This window comes from Mytilus edulis, unplaced genomic scaffold, assembly GCF_963676685.1.
Source record: "Mytilus edulis unplaced genomic scaffold, xbMytEdul2.2 SCAFFOLD_123, whole genome shotgun sequence".
In the NCBI taxonomy this organism is placed as follows: Eukaryota; Metazoa; Mollusca; class Bivalvia; order Mytilida; family Mytilidae; genus Mytilus; species Mytilus edulis.
Genome location: NW_027268861.1, coordinates 24,161 through 40,387, shown reverse-complemented (window position 1 = coordinate 40,387; position 16,227 = coordinate 24,161). Strand labels below are relative to the sequence as shown.

Genomic DNA, 16,227 nt, shown 5'->3' with positions numbered 1-16,227 from the left:
GGTATAGAACGTCCAAATATAGAACTGAGTGCAATCGATACAGGTAAAGAATTGTCTGTATCAGTTAATTGTGTCAATAGAAAAAATGTAAATGAAAACAAAGGTAGATTATCCATGGACAAAATTGAAAGGAATAAATGTAATACAAAAGACGATGAACTTTCAGAATTTCCGCCGCTTAGTAAAGTAAATTACAGGGATATTCTATCTGCTACATCTCAACGCGATAAATTGGTAGAAAATAATGACAAAAGTAAACAAACATTTCCGTCAAATATTGCAACTGATATTAAGTTAATTCCAAAATTTGTTTTGAAACAATCAGGAGGTCGTAACGAATTGTTGATCGGAAAAACATTGAGGAATCGTCTGATATTGTATCATATAGATGAGAAAGAATTTGAAATACTCGATTGCAGTGACCGAGGTTTCTATAAATTTAATAAAGTGTTGACTGAAGATTTTCGTGATGTAAGAACTATACCGAAATTGATGACTGATGATGTGAGAAAAGGACTAGATGAGATGATAGAATTTGCGACAAATAAAAAACTTTAAATGTTTTATTATTTTATTATATGTTGATTTGTAAGAGAGATAGTTTGTATGTTGTTTGTGAGTATGTTGTGAAAAAGTTTTTCCAAATATTTTGAAAATTTTTGTGCGCTGTTTGCATGTCTTAAAATAGCTGATGATTGACTCGATATTTAATACTTCGAATTTTGATTGCGTTGTGGAATGGAATCCAGCCCAGTGCGAACAATATTTTCTATTGTATTATTTTTTGTCCTCTGTCGGAAAATAAGACGTCATAATCATTTTTCACTCTAAATTTTCTTTGTATTCTGTGTAAGCTTTTTATCAATTTGAATGTATGTGCTGAATGGTAGATAAGAGTGAGTTAGAATATAAGTATATGAATATTTTTCTATAAGGATATAATATGATATCTATATATGAGTATATAACCAGATAATTGTGTTCGTGAAAAATATTTCACGCATTTGAATTGTAAATGTAGAATATTGAATGTTTCTCTTCAGAGAAAGGACAGTAATTGATAATAATGTTTTTCATTGATGTGTAATTCTGAACTGTGATATGTAAATACGAAGTTTGATTATAATAAAGATAAAAAAAAAAAAGGATTCCGCGCTCTCACCGCGGCGGCCGGGGTTCGATTCCCCGTCTGGGAAGATATTTTTGCGCCTTTTCTCCGGATCGATATTGATATTAATAACGGTATATTCTTCAAACAACTGTTATGTGTACGTGGTCAATGAAAGAAACGGTGTATGTTTGTCCTATCGTGCATATATATATACTCATATGATTTCCTTCTACAAACCAATACTTTATATTTTATGTCTTCCTTCGGCTCAATATATAACGAGGCGGACTGATTGATGGTTCAGTACATGAAAATGAAGTACAAATGTACTTGCTCAACAAATTTCAATCCCAATACAACTGTTAGAGACATAAAGTTAACCATCTCGTCTTGGTGCAAGACTATTTTAATAATCAGAGTGGCATGTATATACATGGTATGAAAATACACTACTTAAATTTAATGTTCTATCGTTGTGAAGGGGATGTAGCTCAGTGGTAGAGCGTTCGCTTTGCATGTGAAAGGCCCCGGGTTCGATCCCCGGCATCTCCACTCCTAATTTTTTGTCAATGTCATTGAGTCCACATAAACTATGTCTTTCGTGCACGATCAAGTGAAAATGCACAGTAAAATATAAGAGAGCATCTCCGACCTCTCTTAGGACACCTACATGAACACTTTGTCCTGCGGTAAAAGGCGGAATTGAAAAGGAAATATTGATGAAAATCCAGGGACGGGGATGTAGCTCAGTGGTAGAGCGTTCGCTTCGCATGTGAAAGGCCCCGGGTTCGATCCCCGGCATCTCCATATTTTTTGGCCGCAGACAAAATCGGCATCGAGAAATCAATTAAAGTAATCTCGCCTACACAATGCTGCTTTGCCTTGAAAATCATAGAAAGCGCAACGGAATATAAGTGCTGTTTGAACAGCGAACTCGGCACACTCAGATGACTTAAACTATTTCAAAATCACTCTTTAGAGGCATGTCTCAAATGCACGCTCAAACATTTCAGGCAAAGCCGAATTAATACCACACTCCCTTTCCCCGACAGGTTTTACTTGTGTCACTATTTTATATGGATTATAACTTATCGTGTGTCAGATTAACAAATCGAATGTTTATGTTAATGATTCCAGCCTGAAACAATGCGTTATTATATAGCGTCGACAGTAGCGACTATTCGCGGTGATTTCGCCGCCTTTTGCAGTCTTGAGCTATTGGCATTCTATAGTCTGTCTAACGCCAGTTGATATTCCCAATGACGTTGTAACGTACAAAAAGGCATGATTGCTGTTATTGTTGCTCTTTATATGTGTTAAGTTACCCCACTATGAGTAAGTCCCAGGTAGTCTAGTGGTTAGGATTCCGCGCTCTCACCGCGGCGGCCGGGGTTCGATTCCCCGTCTGGGAAGATATTTTTGCGCCTTTTCTCCGGATCGATATTGATATTAATAACGGTATATTCTTCAAACAACTGTTATGTGTACGTGGTCAATGAAAGAAACGGTGTATGTTTGTCCTATCGTGCATATATATATACTCATATGATTTCCTTCTACAAACCAATACTTTATATTTTATGTCTTCCTTCGGCTCAATATATAACGAGGCGGACTGATTGATGGTTCAGTACATGAAAATGAAGTACAAATGTACTTGCTCAACAAATTTCAATCCCAATACAACTGTTAGAGACATAAAGTTAACCATCTCGTCTTGGTGCAAGACTATTTTAATAATCAGAGTGGCATGTATATACATGGTATGAAAATACACTACTTAAATTTAATGTTCTATCGTTGTGAAGGGGATGTAGCTCAGTGGTAGAGCGTTCGCTTTGCATGTGAAAGGCCCCGGGTTCGATCCCCGGCATCTCCACTCCTAATTTTTTGTCAATGTCATTGAGTCCACATAAACTATGTCTTTCGTGCACGATCAAGTGAAAATGCACAGTAAAATATAAGAGAGCATCTCCGACCTCTCTTAGGACACCTACATGAACACTTTGTCCTGCGGTAAAAGGCGGAATTGAAAAGGAAATATTGATGAAAATCCAGGGACGGGGATGTAGCTCAGTGGTAGAGCGTTCGCTTCGCATGTGAAAGGCCCCGGGTTCGATCCCCGGCATCTCCATATTTTTTGGCCGCAGACAAAATCGGCATCGAGAAATCAATTAAAGTAATCTCGCCTACACAATGCTGCTTTGCCTTGAAAATCATAGAAAGCGCAACGGAATATAAGTGCTGTTTGAACAGCGAACTCGGCACACTCAGATGACTTAAACTATTTCAAAATCACTCTTTAGAGGCATGTCTCAAATGCACGCTCAAACATTTCAGGCAAAGCCGAATTAATACCACACTCCCTTTCCCCGACAGGTTTTACTTGTGTCACTATTTTATATGGATTATAACTTATCGTGTGTCAGATTAACAAATCGAATGTTTATGTTAATGATTCCAGCCTGAAACAATGCGTTATTATATAGCGTCGACAGTAGCGACTATTCGCGGTGATTTCGCCGCCTTTTGCAGTCTTGAGCTATTGGCATTCTATAGTCTGTCTAACGCCAGTTGATATTCCCAATGACGTTGTAACGTACAAAAAGGCATGATTGCTGTTATTGTTGCTCTTTATATGTGTTAAGTTACCCCACTATGAGTAAGTCCCAGGTAGTCTAGTGGTTAGGATTCCGCGCTCTCACCGCGGCGGCCGGGGTTCGATTCCCCGTCTGGGAAGATATTTTTGCGCCTTTTCTCCGGATCGATATTGATATTAATAACGGTATATTCTTCAAACAACTGTTATGTGTACGTGGTCAATGAAAGAAACGGTGTATGTTTGTCCTATCGTGCATATATATATACTCATATGATTTCCTTCTACAAACCAATACTTTATATTTTATGTCTTCCTTCGGCTCAATATATAACGAGGCGGACTGATTGATGGTTCAGTACATGAAAATGAAGTACAAATGTACTTGCTCAACAAATTTCAATCCCAATACAACTGTTAGAGACATAAAGTTAACCATCTCGTCTTGGTGCAAGACTATTTTAATAATCAGAGTGGCATGTATATACATGGTATGAAAATACACTACTTAAATTTAATGTTCTATCGTTGTGAAGGGGATGTAGCTCAGTGGTAGAGCGTTCGCTTTGCATGTGAAAGGCCCCGGGTTCGATCCCCGGCATCTCCACTCCTAATTTTTTGTCAATGTCATTGAGTCCACATAAACTATGTCTTTCGTGCACGATCAAGTGAAAATGCACAGTAAAATATAAGAGAGCATCTCCGACCTCTCTTAGGACACCTACATGAACACTTTGTCCTGCGGTAAAAGGCGGAATTGAAAAGGAAATATTGATGAAAATCCAGGGACGGGGATGTAGCTCAGTGGTAGAGCGTTCGCTTCGCATGTGAAAGGCCCCGGGTTCGATCCCCGGCATCTCCATATTTTTTGGCCGCAGACAAAATCGGCATCGAGAAATCAATTAAAGTAATCTCGCCTACACAATGCTGCTTTGCCTTGAAAATCATAGAAAGCGCAACGGAATATAAGTGCTGTTTGAACAGCGAACTCGGCACACTCAGATGACTTAAACTATTTCAAAATCACTCTTTAGAGGCATGTCTCAAATGCACGCTCAAACATTTCAGGCAAAGCCGAATTAATACCACACTCCCTTTCCCCGACAGGTTTTACTTGTGTCACTATTTTATATGGATTATAACTTATCGTGTGTCAGATTAACAAATCGAATGTTTATGTTAATGATTCCAGCCTGAAACAATGCGTTATTATATAGCGTCGACAGTAGCGACTATTCGCGGTGATTTCGCCGCCTTTTGCAGTCTTGAGCTATTGGCATTCTATAGTCTGTCTAACGCCAGTTGATATTCCCAATGACGTTGTAACGTACAAAAAGGCATGATTGCTGTTATTGTTGCTCTTTATATGTGTTAAGTTACCCCACTATGAGTAAGTCCCAGGTAGTCTAGTGGTTAGGATTCCGCGCTCTCACCGCGGCGGCCGGGGTTCGATTCCCCGTCTGGGAAGATATTTTTGCGCCTTTTCTCCGGATCGATATTGATATTAATAACGGTATATTCTTCAAACAACTGTTATGTGTACGTGGTCAATGAAAGAAACGGTGTATGTTTGTCCTATCGTGCATATATATATACTCATATGATTTCCTTCTACAAACCAATACTTTATATTTTATGTCTTCCTTCGGCTCAATATATAACGAGGCGGACTGATTGATGGTTCAGTACATGAAAATGAAGTACAAATGTACTTGCTCAACAAATTTCAATCCCAATACAACTGTTAGAGACATAAAGTTAACCATCTCGTCTTGGTGCAAGACTATTTTAATAATCAGAGTGGCATGTATATACATGGTATGAAAATACACTACTTAAATTTAATGTTCTATCGTTGTGAAGGGGATGTAGCTCAGTGGTAGAGCGTTCGCTTTGCATGTGAAAGGCCCCGGGTTCGATCCCCGGCATCTCCACTCCTAATTTTTTGTCAATGTCATTGAGTCCACATAAACTATGTCTTTCGTGCACGATCAAGTGAAAATGCACAGTAAAATATAAGAGAGCATCTCCGACCTCTCTTAGGACACCTACATGAACACTTTGTCCTGCGGTAAAAGGCGGAATTGAAAAGGAAATATTGATGAAAATCCAGGGACGGGGATGTAGCTCAGTGGTAGAGCGTTCGCTTCGCATGTGAAAGGCCCCGGGTTCGATCCCCGGCATCTCCATATTTTTTGGCCGCAGACAAAATCGGCATCGAGAAATCAATTAAAGTAATCTCGCCTACACAATGCTGCTTTGCCTTGAAAATCATAGAAAGCGCAACGGAATATAAGTGCTGTTTGAACAGCGAACTCGGCACACTCAGATGACTTAAACTATTTCAAAATCACTCTTTAGAGGCATGTCTCAAATGCACGCTCAAACATTTCAGGCAAAGCCGAATTAATACCACACTCCCTTTCCCCGACAGGTTTTACTTGTGTCACTATTTTATATGGATTATAACTTATCGTGTGTCAGATTAACAAATCGAATGTTTATGTTAATGATTCCAGCCTGAAACAATGCGTTATTATATAGCGTCGACAGTAGCGACTATTCGCGGTGATTTCGCCGCCTTTTGCAGTCTTGAGCTATTGGCATTCTATAGTCTGTCTAACGCCAGTTGATATTCCCAATGACGTTGTAACGTACAAAAAGGCATGATTGCTGTTATTGTTGCTCTTTATATGTGTTAAGTTACCCCACTATGAGTAAGTCCCAGGTAGTCTAGTGGTTAGGATTCCGCGCTCTCACCGCGGCGGCCGGGGTTCGATTCCCCGTCTGGGAAGATATTTTTGCGCCTTTTCTCCGGATCGATATTGATATTAATAACGGTATATTCTTCAAACAACTGTTATGTGTACGTGGTCAATGAAAGAAACGGTGTATGTTTGTCCTATCGTGCATATATATATACTCATATGATTTCCTTCTACAAACCAATACTTTATATTTTATGTCTTCCTTCGGCTCAATATATAACGAGGCGGACTGATTGATGGTTCAGTACATGAAAATGAAGTACAAATGTACTTGCTCAACAAATTTCAATCCCAATACAACTGTTAGAGACATAAAGTTAACCATCTCGTCTTGGTGCAAGACTATTTTAATAATCAGAGTGGCATGTATATACATGGTATGAAAATACACTACTTAAATTTAATGTTCTATCGTTGTGAAGGGGATGTAGCTCAGTGGTAGAGCGTTCGCTTTGCATGTGAAAGGCCCCGGGTTCGATCCCCGGCATCTCCACTCCTAATTTTTTGTCAATGTCATTGAGTCCACATAAACTATGTCTTTCGTGCACGATCAAGTGAAAATGCACAGTAAAATATAAGAGAGCATCTCCGACCTCTCTTAGGACACCTACATGAACACTTTGTCCTGCGGTAAAAGGCGGAATTGAAAAGGAAATATTGATGAAAATCCAGGGACGGGGATGTAGCTCAGTGGTAGAGCGTTCGCTTCGCATGTGAAAGGCCCCGGGTTCGATCCCCGGCATCTCCATATTTTTTGGCCGCAGACAAAATCGGCATCGAGAAATCAATTAAAGTAATCTCGCCTACACAATGCTGCTTTGCCTTGAAAATCATAGAAAGCGCAACGGAATATAAGTGCTGTTTGAACAGCGAACTCGGCACACTCAGATGACTTAAACTATTTCAAAATCACTCTTTAGAGGCATGTCTCAAATGCACGCTCAAACATTTCAGGCAAAGCCGAATTAATACCACACTCCCTTTCCCCGACAGGTTTTACTTGTGTCACTATTTTATATGGATTATAACTTATCGTGTGTCAGATTAACAAATCGAATGTTTATGTTAATGATTCCAGCCTGAAACAATGCGTTATTATATAGCGTCGACAGTAGCGACTATTCGCGGTGATTTCGCCGCCTTTTGCAGTCTTGAGCTATTGGCATTCTATAGTCTGTCTAACGCCAGTTGATATTCCCAATGACGTTGTAACGTACAAAAAGGCATGATTGCTGTTATTGTTGCTCTTTATATGTGTTAAGTTACCCCACTATGAGTAAGTCCCAGGTAGTCTAGTGGTTAGGATTCCGCGCTCTCACCGCGGCGGCCGGGGTTCGATTCCCCGTCTGGGAAGATATTTTTGCGCCTTTTCTCCGGATCGATATTGATATTAATAACGGTATATTCTTCAAACAACTGTTATGTGTACGTGGTCAATGAAAGAAACGGTGTATGTTTGTCCTATCGTGCATATATATATACTCATATGATTTCCTTCTACAAACCAATACTTTATATTTTATGTCTTCCTTCGGCTCAATATATAACGAGGCGGACTGATTGATGGTTCAGTACATGAAAATGAAGTACAAATGTACTTGCTCAACAAATTTCAATCCCAATACAACTGTTAGAGACATAAAGTTAACCATCTCGTCTTGGTGCAAGACTATTTTAATAATCAGAGTGGCATGTATATACATGGTATGAAAATACACTACTTAAATTTAATGTTCTATCGTTGTGAAGGGGATGTAGCTCAGTGGTAGAGCGTTCGCTTTGCATGTGAAAGGCCCCGGGTTCGATCCCCGGCATCTCCACTCCTAATTTTTTGTCAATGTCATTGAGTCCACATAAACTATGTCTTTCGTGCACGATCAAGTGAAAATGCACAGTAAAATATAAGAGAGCATCTCCGACCTCTCTTAGGACACCTACATGAACACTTTGTCCTGCGGTAAAAGGCGGAATTGAAAAGGAAATATTGATGAAAATCCAGGGACGGGGATGTAGCTCAGTGGTAGAGCGTTCGCTTCGCATGTGAAAGGCCCCGGGTTCGATCCCCGGCATCTCCACTCCTAATTTTTTGTCAATGTCATTGAGTCCACATAAACTATGTCTTTCGTGCACGATCAAGTGAAAATGCACAGTAAAATATAAGAGAGCATCTCCGACCTCTCTTAGGACACCTACATGAACACTTTGTCCTGCGGTAAAAGGCGGAATTGAAAAGGAAATATTGATGAAAATCCAGGGACGGGGATGTAGCTCAGTGGTAGAGCGTTCGCTTCGCATGTGAAAGGCCCCGGGTTCGATCCCCGGCATCTCCATATTTTTTGGCCGCAGACAAAATCGGCATCGAGAAATCAATTAAAGTAATCTCGCCTACACAATGCTGCTTTGCCTTGAAAATCATAGAAAGCGCAACGGAATATAAGTGCTGTTTGAACAGCGAACTCGGCACACTCAGATGACTTAAACTATTTCAAAATCACTCTTTAGAGGCATGTCTCAAATGCACGCTCAAACATTTCAGGCAAAGCCGAATTAATACCACACTCCCTTTCCCCGACAGGTTTTACTTGTGTCACTATTTTATATGGATTATAACTTATCGTGTGTCAGATTAACAAATCGAATGTTTATGTTAATGATTCCAGCCTGAAACAATGCGTTATTATATAGCGTCGACAGTAGCGACTATTCGCGGTGATTTCGCCGCCTTTTGCAGTCTTGAGCTATTGGCATTCTATAGTCTGTCTAACGCCAGTTGATATTCCCAATGACGTTGTAACGTACAAAAAGGCATGATTGCTGTTATTGTTGCTCTTTATATGTGTTAAGTTACCCCACTATGAGTAAGTCCCAGGTAGTCTAGTGGTTAGGATTCCGCGCTCTCACCGCGGCGGCCGGGGTTCGATTCCCCGTCTGGGAAGATATTTTTGCGCCTTTTCTCCGGATCGATATTGATATTAATAACGGTATATTCTTCAAACAACTGTTATGTGTACGTGGTCAATGAAAGAAACGGTGTATGTTTGTCCTATCGTGCATATATATATACTCATATGATTTCCTTCTACAAACCAATACTTTATATTTTATGTCTTCCTTCGGCTCAATATATAACGAGGCGGACTGATTGATGGTTCAGTACATGAAAATGAAGTACAAATGTACTTGCTCAACAAATTTCAATCCCAATACAACTGTTAGAGACATAAAGTTAACCATCTCGTCTTGGTGCAAGACTATTTTAATAATCAGAGTGGCATGTATATACATGGTATGAAAATACACTACTTAAATTTAATGTTCTATCGTTGTGAAGGGGATGTAGCTCAGTGGTAGAGCGTTCGCTTTGCATGTGAAAGGCCCCGGGTTCGATCCCCGGCATCTCCACTCCTAATTTTTTGTCAATGTCATTGAGTCCACATAAACTATGTCTTTCGTGCACGATCAAGTGAAAATGCACAGTAAAATATAAGAGAGCATCTCCGACCTCTCTTAGGACACCTACATGAACACTTTGTCCTGCGGTAAAAGGCGGAATTGAAAAGGAAATATTGATGAAAATCCAGGGACGGGGATGTAGCTCAGTGGTAGAGCGTTCGCTTCGCATGTGAAAGGCCCCGGGTTCGATCCCCGGCATCTCCATATTTTTTGGCCGCAGACAAAATCGGCATCGAGAAATCAATTAAAGTAATCTCGCCTACACAATGCTGCTTTGCCTTGAAAATCATAGAAAGCGCAACGGAATATAAGTGCTGTTTGAACAGCGAACTCGGCACACTCAGATGACTTAAACTATTTCAAAATCACTCTTTAGAGGCATGTCTCAAATGCACGCTCAAACATTTCAGGCAAAGCCGAATTAATACCACACTCCCTTTCCCCGACAGGTTTTACTTGTGTCACTATTTAACACTGTGCGGGACAAATTTGCCATTCCGGTATCGGCAAATCTGACTTTGTCGGTTTACAAGATATCAAAAAAAAAATTTGCCCAGTGATAGATTATTGAAAAATTTAAAAAATGCCATATGTCCCAACTTGTCACTGTTGTCACTCTTGTCACTGCAGCTGATTAAAAGTACATTTCCCATGGGAAATTTGATAATTCCCATGGGAATATTAGAATTTCCCATGGGAACATTGAAAGTTCCCATGGGAAAAATTACTTTTCCCATGGGAAGTTTAGAGTTCCCATAGGAACTTTAAAGTTCCCATGGGAAAAGATGAATACAAAAAGTTCCCATGGGAATTAATTCTTCCCATGGGAACAAATTTTCTTCCCATGGGAACAATTTTTCTTCCCATGGGAACAATATTTCTTCCCATGGGAACAAATCTTCTTCCCATGGGAACAATTTTTCTTCCCATGGGAACAATTTTTTTTCCCATGGGAACATACTATATTACAATACAAACATTATTTTCCATTTGAATTTTTTTCTTCAGAAAAATTACAATTTGTTGCAAATACTGGATATATGAGAATAAAAGAGAATATACTTCTGCCTTAGCTGGATGGAAAGCTGTAGGGCATAACACATTTTTGGAACCTTGTAAAACATCTCAGAAAAGCAGATTTGTCTCTGGGACAAGTTTGCAATTATGCTGAGTGCAAAAGTTGTTCACCTTAATTTTTGGAGTTAAGTCAAAATGAAGTTGATAACTTGGTTGGTATTGGTTCCCTGATATTTGTCCTAAAATTGTTTGGCTCTAGCACCACTGTTAAAAAAGTTATGCCCTTTTTTCAACAATTTCCTTAGAGGAATAGTTGTTTTCCTCAAGGGAAATCAAATTTCCCTAAAGGAAAAAGATTTTTCCTCATAGGGAAATTGTTTTTTCCTCAAGGGAAATTGTTTTTTCAAGGGAAAAAGATTTCCTTCAAGACAACAAATTTCCTCTAATGAAATCATTGTTTTTCAAATTTCCTCCAAAGAAATTTCTGAACATCAAATTTCCCTTATTTGTTCTTGTTAAACATTTCTTCGCTATACCATGTATACAAACAGTATGAATATAATTATTACAAGACTGTATAGTTGATGCAAATGATATTCAAAACTTTCATAAATGTTTGACTCAACATTTTAATGACATTGAAAATTGATAAAGTCTGACTGTTTAGATCTAGGTATTGTTCATACTTTTTATAAAATTTAACTATGATTTATAAAAAAAATTTGTAGCAAATGATTCTGTTTTCTTTGTAATTGTTTCAATGCAATACATTAATAAGCAACCAATTTGAATGTCATACCATTTGTGGTGTTCTAAAGAATTTGTTTATATATTTGCAGATTAAATAATAAAATATACACTTTTCGTGTTATTTTAAATTAAAATTTTCTTCTGTTTCAGCTTGTGTACAGTTTTCAATCCACTACGTAAGAATTCAGTGAATACATTATTCCATTCACTTTATAACATTTTCCTTCAATTCTAAGAGAAAACATTTTTGCAAATTGTTCTTCAATGATCTTCTTCCGTATATTTGATATGAGGAAGCGATATAAATGAGTGAATAAAACTGGTGTTCCTTTGTTCTGCATTCTCCTTTCTTTCGAATAATATATATAATATGTTGTAGCTTTTATGCAATAGTGTTTTTGTGTATCTATGATAGAACTCCATTTTGTTTATTGGCATTATCATGTGATAATGATGAAATTTCCTGTTTCTTTTTTGCAGGAAAGCACACATTCCAGTTCAAATTAATTCAATTATGCACTTTGTAAATAAATTTCAACTTTAAGTTTCCTCTTCAGTAATGACCTATTGATCATGAAAACCAAGATGTCTGATCACCTATAAATACACAAAATAAACAAATAAAATGTTATAAATGGAGAGAGAAACAGCAATAAATGTTTTTCATATGTATGTTTCTTTATTAAAATTCATTAAGTAAACTTGAACCTTGCGAAAAATAATTAGCTGTGATGTAAGACTAAAAAGTATAAAACGCAAAATAAAGTAGTCGCGAAAAATTAGTTGATTTACATTAGTCCAGTCTGTGTTTGCAGAAAATTTACATCATAGGTTGCCATATTCCTATTGTGCTGGTCCAAAGTTCAGAGCCTGTAGTTTTTGTAAGTTTAGTCTGACACTAAAATTTAGTGGTTGTAGTTGTTGTTATTTCATACCGGTTATATTTATTTTTTGTAATTTATTTTGTAATAAACTAGGCAATTAGTTTTACAGTTTGGACATGTTGGATTGTTTCAATTTTTCATCTTTGGGTCTTTTATAGCTGCCTTCTTTGACTATAGGGTATGGATTTTCTCATTATTGAAGGTCGTCACAGGCCTACAATTGCTTTCTTAAAGCCATGATAGTTTTCATATTTAATATACCACATCTTTTAATTTTTATAGTAATCATGATTATCATCTTTCAAGTTCAACAACTTTAAAAAATAAATAAAAGTGGCCTTACCATTTAGGTTTAGTTTGCTTCTGCAAATTTTAAATTGCCTATCATTTCTGCTGTTTATAATTTCTCTGTATCTTCTATAGTTCTTGTCCTATACATAAAAGAGTAAAAGTTATTATTGAATAGCATCTTGCATCAATATTTTTTTTTGCTGTTTAATGTACATGATGTATATTAATGTGTGTTTAATAAGAAGAGTGCACACGCTGAAATGTCTCGCCTTCTTTTACTAATCATTGATAATATGTTGATAGTCCTAAGTATAAAGCTTTATCACAACTGTCACATAAACTTAATATTAACCAAGATAAATAAATAAAGACTAATGAACCATGAGAATGAGGTCAATGTCAGATGAACCATGCCAGGCAGACATATACAGCTAACAAGGCTTCAATGCAACAACTATAGTTGACCTATTACTTATAGTTTAAGAAAAATAGACCAAATCACAAAAACACTGATCAATGAACCGTGAAAATGAGATCAAGGTCAAATAAAACCTGTGCCACTGACATATAGATCAAAAAATATTTCTATACACCAAATACAGTTGACCTATGGCTTATAGTATTTAATAGATAAAGACCAAAACTCAAAAACTTAATTTTGACCACTGAACCATGAAAATGAGGTCAAGGTCAGATGACATCATCCCACTAGACATGTACACCTTACAATCATTTCATACAACAAATATAGTAGACCTATTGCATAAAGTATGAGAAAAACAGACCAAAACACAAAAACTTAACTATAACCACTGAACCATGAAAATTGTCATAAATAGCATAGACACCTCTTAGTTTTGAGAACAACATGCGTTAATTGTGCAAGTATAATCATTGGTAAATCATGCACAAGATTGACTTTTTTTAAAAAGCCTATATATTGAAATTTTCTGAAAATATTGCATGCATTTATTAATATGACCAATTTCAAGAAATGCGCAAAGATGTGAGATGATTTATATAATTGTAATTTCAGGAATTTACAGTAAAGGCTTTCATCCCCACTGCATTTTGCACTTTTCCCACGTCAGGAGCCAGAAGTTATGGCCTTTGTGACCTTTGTATGATTTTTATTTTAGTTTCTTTTTTAATATCAAGAGTTTAATATGACGTCCATTATCACTCAACTAGTATACATTTTTGTTTAATGGCAAGCTAAAGCATGCCTCACAGGCAGGGATCCAGGCGGGTTTGAGGGTTGGACATGTTGAAACCCCCCTTTCTACATTGTTCTTTATTGGACGATCAATGCATTTGAATTTTAAAATTAACACCATTCGAACATAAATATATTTCAAAATTAAGATGCTGCAATGTACAATCCCAGTAGAGCTGGGAAGATGGTATAAGTCATTCCAAAAGAAGAAAGGACATGCATGCAATCTGTGTTTAACTGCAATTGGCAATGAATTCCATTATTTATTTGAATGCAATTCTTTATTAGTTAAAAAATATCAGAAATCAGCATATTCCAGAGTATGTGAAATATCAGAATTAAGCAAAAATGAAAGGACTAACTGTCATTGACAAATATTAACTTATTATTTAAAAATGTGTTTATATTCATTTCAAAGTTAACTAAAATATTATAATATAAAGTAATTTTCCATATATTTTATTTCTAAGTTGTTTTATTTTTTTTTTTAATTGTATGTGATTGTATTTTGTAATTTACCTCTTGTTTCACATGTCAATGTGACGGAGTGTTTTTCAAATAAAGCATATTGTATTGTATTGTATTGAATGGGGACATGTAGTTGGACCCCCCCCCCCCCATTTGTCTTTGGTTAGGAACCCCTCCTCGGGTTGTGGGATTTTCTCGTTGCATTGAAGACCCATTGGTGCCCTTTGGCTGCTATCTGCTCTTTGGTCTTTTGATACATTCCCCATTTACATTTCGATTTTATATTCAGTTCTATTATAAATGTTAGACTTCTTGTTGATTTGGTTTCACATTTCGGCTTCGTCAGAGGAAAGCGTTCCAGAAATAAAATAGCCTTGCAAGACGTCATAATTATTTGGACTAGATTTTCACCACCATCAACATTGTAAAGCTTGTCTCACTGTGGAAGAAATGAGTTTGGCGCGTTTACAAAAATATAATTATCTGTGCTGACAGGGGAGTGTGTGTGCATACCATTATTTAAATTTTTGTCTAAACCTTCTTTTTCAATATTTTGTGCATTTCTTGGTAATATACTGTCAGACCTCGAGTGCTGCTTTACAAAAACGATCAACTTACAAGTAATGTAGGGGAAGGAAACTAGCTAAAAAGACCAAAAATAAGCCACAACTAATGGGGTCTCATTGGGGGTTCTGTTCACGGATCTCGCTTTATAGTTACTATTTATTATTTTTAGATTCCCGCATCCCGCTTACACTATGTAAGTAAACAATTCTAATATTTTTGTAATTTCCTATGTCCCGCCAGAGATATATATATGTCTCTGGTCCCGCTAAACTTCATTTCCAGTTTTCACGGCACAATAATTTGACTATTAGTGACACTAAGTACTGTGGTATTTTCAGTGGGTATTTTACCAATAAGGCCATATATTTCGGTGTGTAGAAATACCGCAAAGGAATTCTTAATGGTGCTGACTAAGAAGAAAGTTTTTGCATTAAGGACACCAGAGACATATATACACGTGTGTATATATGTCTCTGAGGACACTAAAACGATGTTTTAAGATCACAGAGAATATGGATATATAGGAGGATATGATTAAATACCTCATATCTGTAAAGTTAGGTATCAATAGATATTGTAATTTTGAAGTTAAATGACTTTTTAATCAACGCGTGCCACTCGGCACGTGACCAACGGCTTATTGCAAATTCACTAATCATCATGTTCAATCAACCTAATCCAATACACAATTGTCTTTTTATCGTTACTTATTGATTAATTAATGGTTGTTGTTGAATAAACCTAACGGTTTAGCGTGGTAAAATTTCAAGTTTATGAAAGAAAAATAAAAAAATAAATGAATTTTGTGTTTTAAAACTTTGCCTTTGTTATATTTTGTTTTTAAGGAAATTGCTATGCAAGCTTTAATTTAAATTAAAGAACCCTATTTTGAGATACAAGTTGAGACAAAAATGCTTTTGAGATTTCGTTTCCTTGTTAACAACACAAGAGTTTACATATATTATCATTATACCTTGAATGAGTGACATATGCATGAGAGTATGTGGTGTCCGTGGGGTTCTTCAAAATCCGATTACAGAAGTAATATAGAAAAACTCCAAGAGGTAAAATTATATTACGTTTTAAAAAGAGACTATAAATCA

General features: G+C 36.8%; 1 long non-coding RNA gene and 21 other non-coding genes across 22 annotated transcripts; 21 read left to right on the top strand and 1 right to left on the bottom strand.

Moving 5' to 3' along the window:
- Positions 1-1,591: 1,591 nt before the first annotated feature.
- Positions 1,592-1,663, top strand: Trnaa-ugc (transfer RNA alanine (anticodon UGC)). Its single transcript has one exon. It is a non-coding gene; the product is annotated as a tRNA-Ala (tRNA).
- A 183-nt stretch (positions 1,664-1,846) lies between these two features.
- Positions 1,847-1,918, top strand: Trnaa-cgc (transfer RNA alanine (anticodon CGC)). The gene has a single exon. It is a non-coding gene; the product is annotated as a tRNA-Ala (tRNA).
- Positions 1,919-2,451: 533 nt separating this feature from the next.
- Positions 2,452-2,523, top strand: Trnae-cuc (transfer RNA glutamic acid (anticodon CUC)). The gene has a single exon. It is a non-coding gene; the product is annotated as a tRNA-Glu (tRNA).
- Positions 2,524-2,918: 395 nt separating this feature from the next.
- Trnaa-ugc (transfer RNA alanine (anticodon UGC)) lies at positions 2,919-2,990 on the top strand. Its single transcript has one exon. It is a non-coding gene; the product is annotated as a tRNA-Ala (tRNA).
- Positions 2,991-3,173: 183 nt separating this feature from the next.
- Trnaa-cgc (transfer RNA alanine (anticodon CGC)) lies at positions 3,174-3,245 on the top strand. Its single transcript has one exon. It is a non-coding gene; the product is annotated as a tRNA-Ala (tRNA).
- A 533-nt stretch (positions 3,246-3,778) lies between these two features.
- Positions 3,779-3,850, top strand: Trnae-cuc (transfer RNA glutamic acid (anticodon CUC)). Its single transcript has one exon. It is a non-coding gene; the product is annotated as a tRNA-Glu (tRNA).
- Positions 3,851-4,245: 395 nt separating this feature from the next.
- On the top strand, positions 4,246-4,317 carry Trnaa-ugc (transfer RNA alanine (anticodon UGC)). Its single transcript has one exon. It is a non-coding gene; the product is annotated as a tRNA-Ala (tRNA).
- A 183-nt stretch (positions 4,318-4,500) lies between these two features.
- Positions 4,501-4,572, top strand: Trnaa-cgc (transfer RNA alanine (anticodon CGC)). Its single transcript has one exon. It is a non-coding gene; the product is annotated as a tRNA-Ala (tRNA).
- Positions 4,573-5,105: 533 nt separating this feature from the next.
- Positions 5,106-5,177, top strand: Trnae-cuc (transfer RNA glutamic acid (anticodon CUC)). Its single transcript has one exon. It is a non-coding gene; the product is annotated as a tRNA-Glu (tRNA).
- A 395-nt stretch (positions 5,178-5,572) lies between these two features.
- Positions 5,573-5,644, top strand: Trnaa-ugc (transfer RNA alanine (anticodon UGC)). The gene has a single exon. It is a non-coding gene; the product is annotated as a tRNA-Ala (tRNA).
- Positions 5,645-5,827: 183 nt separating this feature from the next.
- On the top strand, positions 5,828-5,899 carry Trnaa-cgc (transfer RNA alanine (anticodon CGC)). The gene has a single exon. It is a non-coding gene; the product is annotated as a tRNA-Ala (tRNA).
- A 533-nt stretch (positions 5,900-6,432) lies between these two features.
- Trnae-cuc (transfer RNA glutamic acid (anticodon CUC)) lies at positions 6,433-6,504 on the top strand. The gene has a single exon. It is a non-coding gene; the product is annotated as a tRNA-Glu (tRNA).
- A 395-nt stretch (positions 6,505-6,899) lies between these two features.
- Positions 6,900-6,971, top strand: Trnaa-ugc (transfer RNA alanine (anticodon UGC)). The gene has a single exon. It is a non-coding gene; the product is annotated as a tRNA-Ala (tRNA).
- Positions 6,972-7,154: 183 nt separating this feature from the next.
- Positions 7,155-7,226, top strand: Trnaa-cgc (transfer RNA alanine (anticodon CGC)). The gene has a single exon. It is a non-coding gene; the product is annotated as a tRNA-Ala (tRNA).
- A 533-nt stretch (positions 7,227-7,759) lies between these two features.
- Trnae-cuc (transfer RNA glutamic acid (anticodon CUC)) lies at positions 7,760-7,831 on the top strand. The gene has a single exon. It is a non-coding gene; the product is annotated as a tRNA-Glu (tRNA).
- Positions 7,832-8,226: 395 nt separating this feature from the next.
- Positions 8,227-8,298, top strand: Trnaa-ugc (transfer RNA alanine (anticodon UGC)). Its single transcript has one exon. It is a non-coding gene; the product is annotated as a tRNA-Ala (tRNA).
- Positions 8,299-8,481: 183 nt separating this feature from the next.
- On the top strand, positions 8,482-8,553 carry Trnaa-cgc (transfer RNA alanine (anticodon CGC)). The gene has a single exon. It is a non-coding gene; the product is annotated as a tRNA-Ala (tRNA).
- Positions 8,554-8,736: 183 nt separating this feature from the next.
- On the top strand, positions 8,737-8,808 carry Trnaa-cgc (transfer RNA alanine (anticodon CGC)). Its single transcript has one exon. It is a non-coding gene; the product is annotated as a tRNA-Ala (tRNA).
- A 533-nt stretch (positions 8,809-9,341) lies between these two features.
- Trnae-cuc (transfer RNA glutamic acid (anticodon CUC)) lies at positions 9,342-9,413 on the top strand. The gene has a single exon. It is a non-coding gene; the product is annotated as a tRNA-Glu (tRNA).
- Positions 9,414-9,808: 395 nt separating this feature from the next.
- Trnaa-ugc (transfer RNA alanine (anticodon UGC)) lies at positions 9,809-9,880 on the top strand. The gene has a single exon. It is a non-coding gene; the product is annotated as a tRNA-Ala (tRNA).
- Positions 9,881-10,063: 183 nt separating this feature from the next.
- Trnaa-cgc (transfer RNA alanine (anticodon CGC)) lies at positions 10,064-10,135 on the top strand. Its single transcript has one exon. It is a non-coding gene; the product is annotated as a tRNA-Ala (tRNA).
- A 747-nt stretch (positions 10,136-10,882) lies between these two features.
- Positions 10,883-15,264, bottom strand: LOC139508800 (uncharacterized). Its single transcript, XR_011661469.1, has 3 exons — positions 15,095-15,264; positions 12,926-13,013; positions 10,883-12,295 (listed from the first exon to the last, which is right to left on the bottom strand). It is a non-coding gene; the product is annotated as an uncharacterized lncRNA (long non-coding RNA).
- Positions 15,265-16,227: the final 963 nt, after the last annotated feature.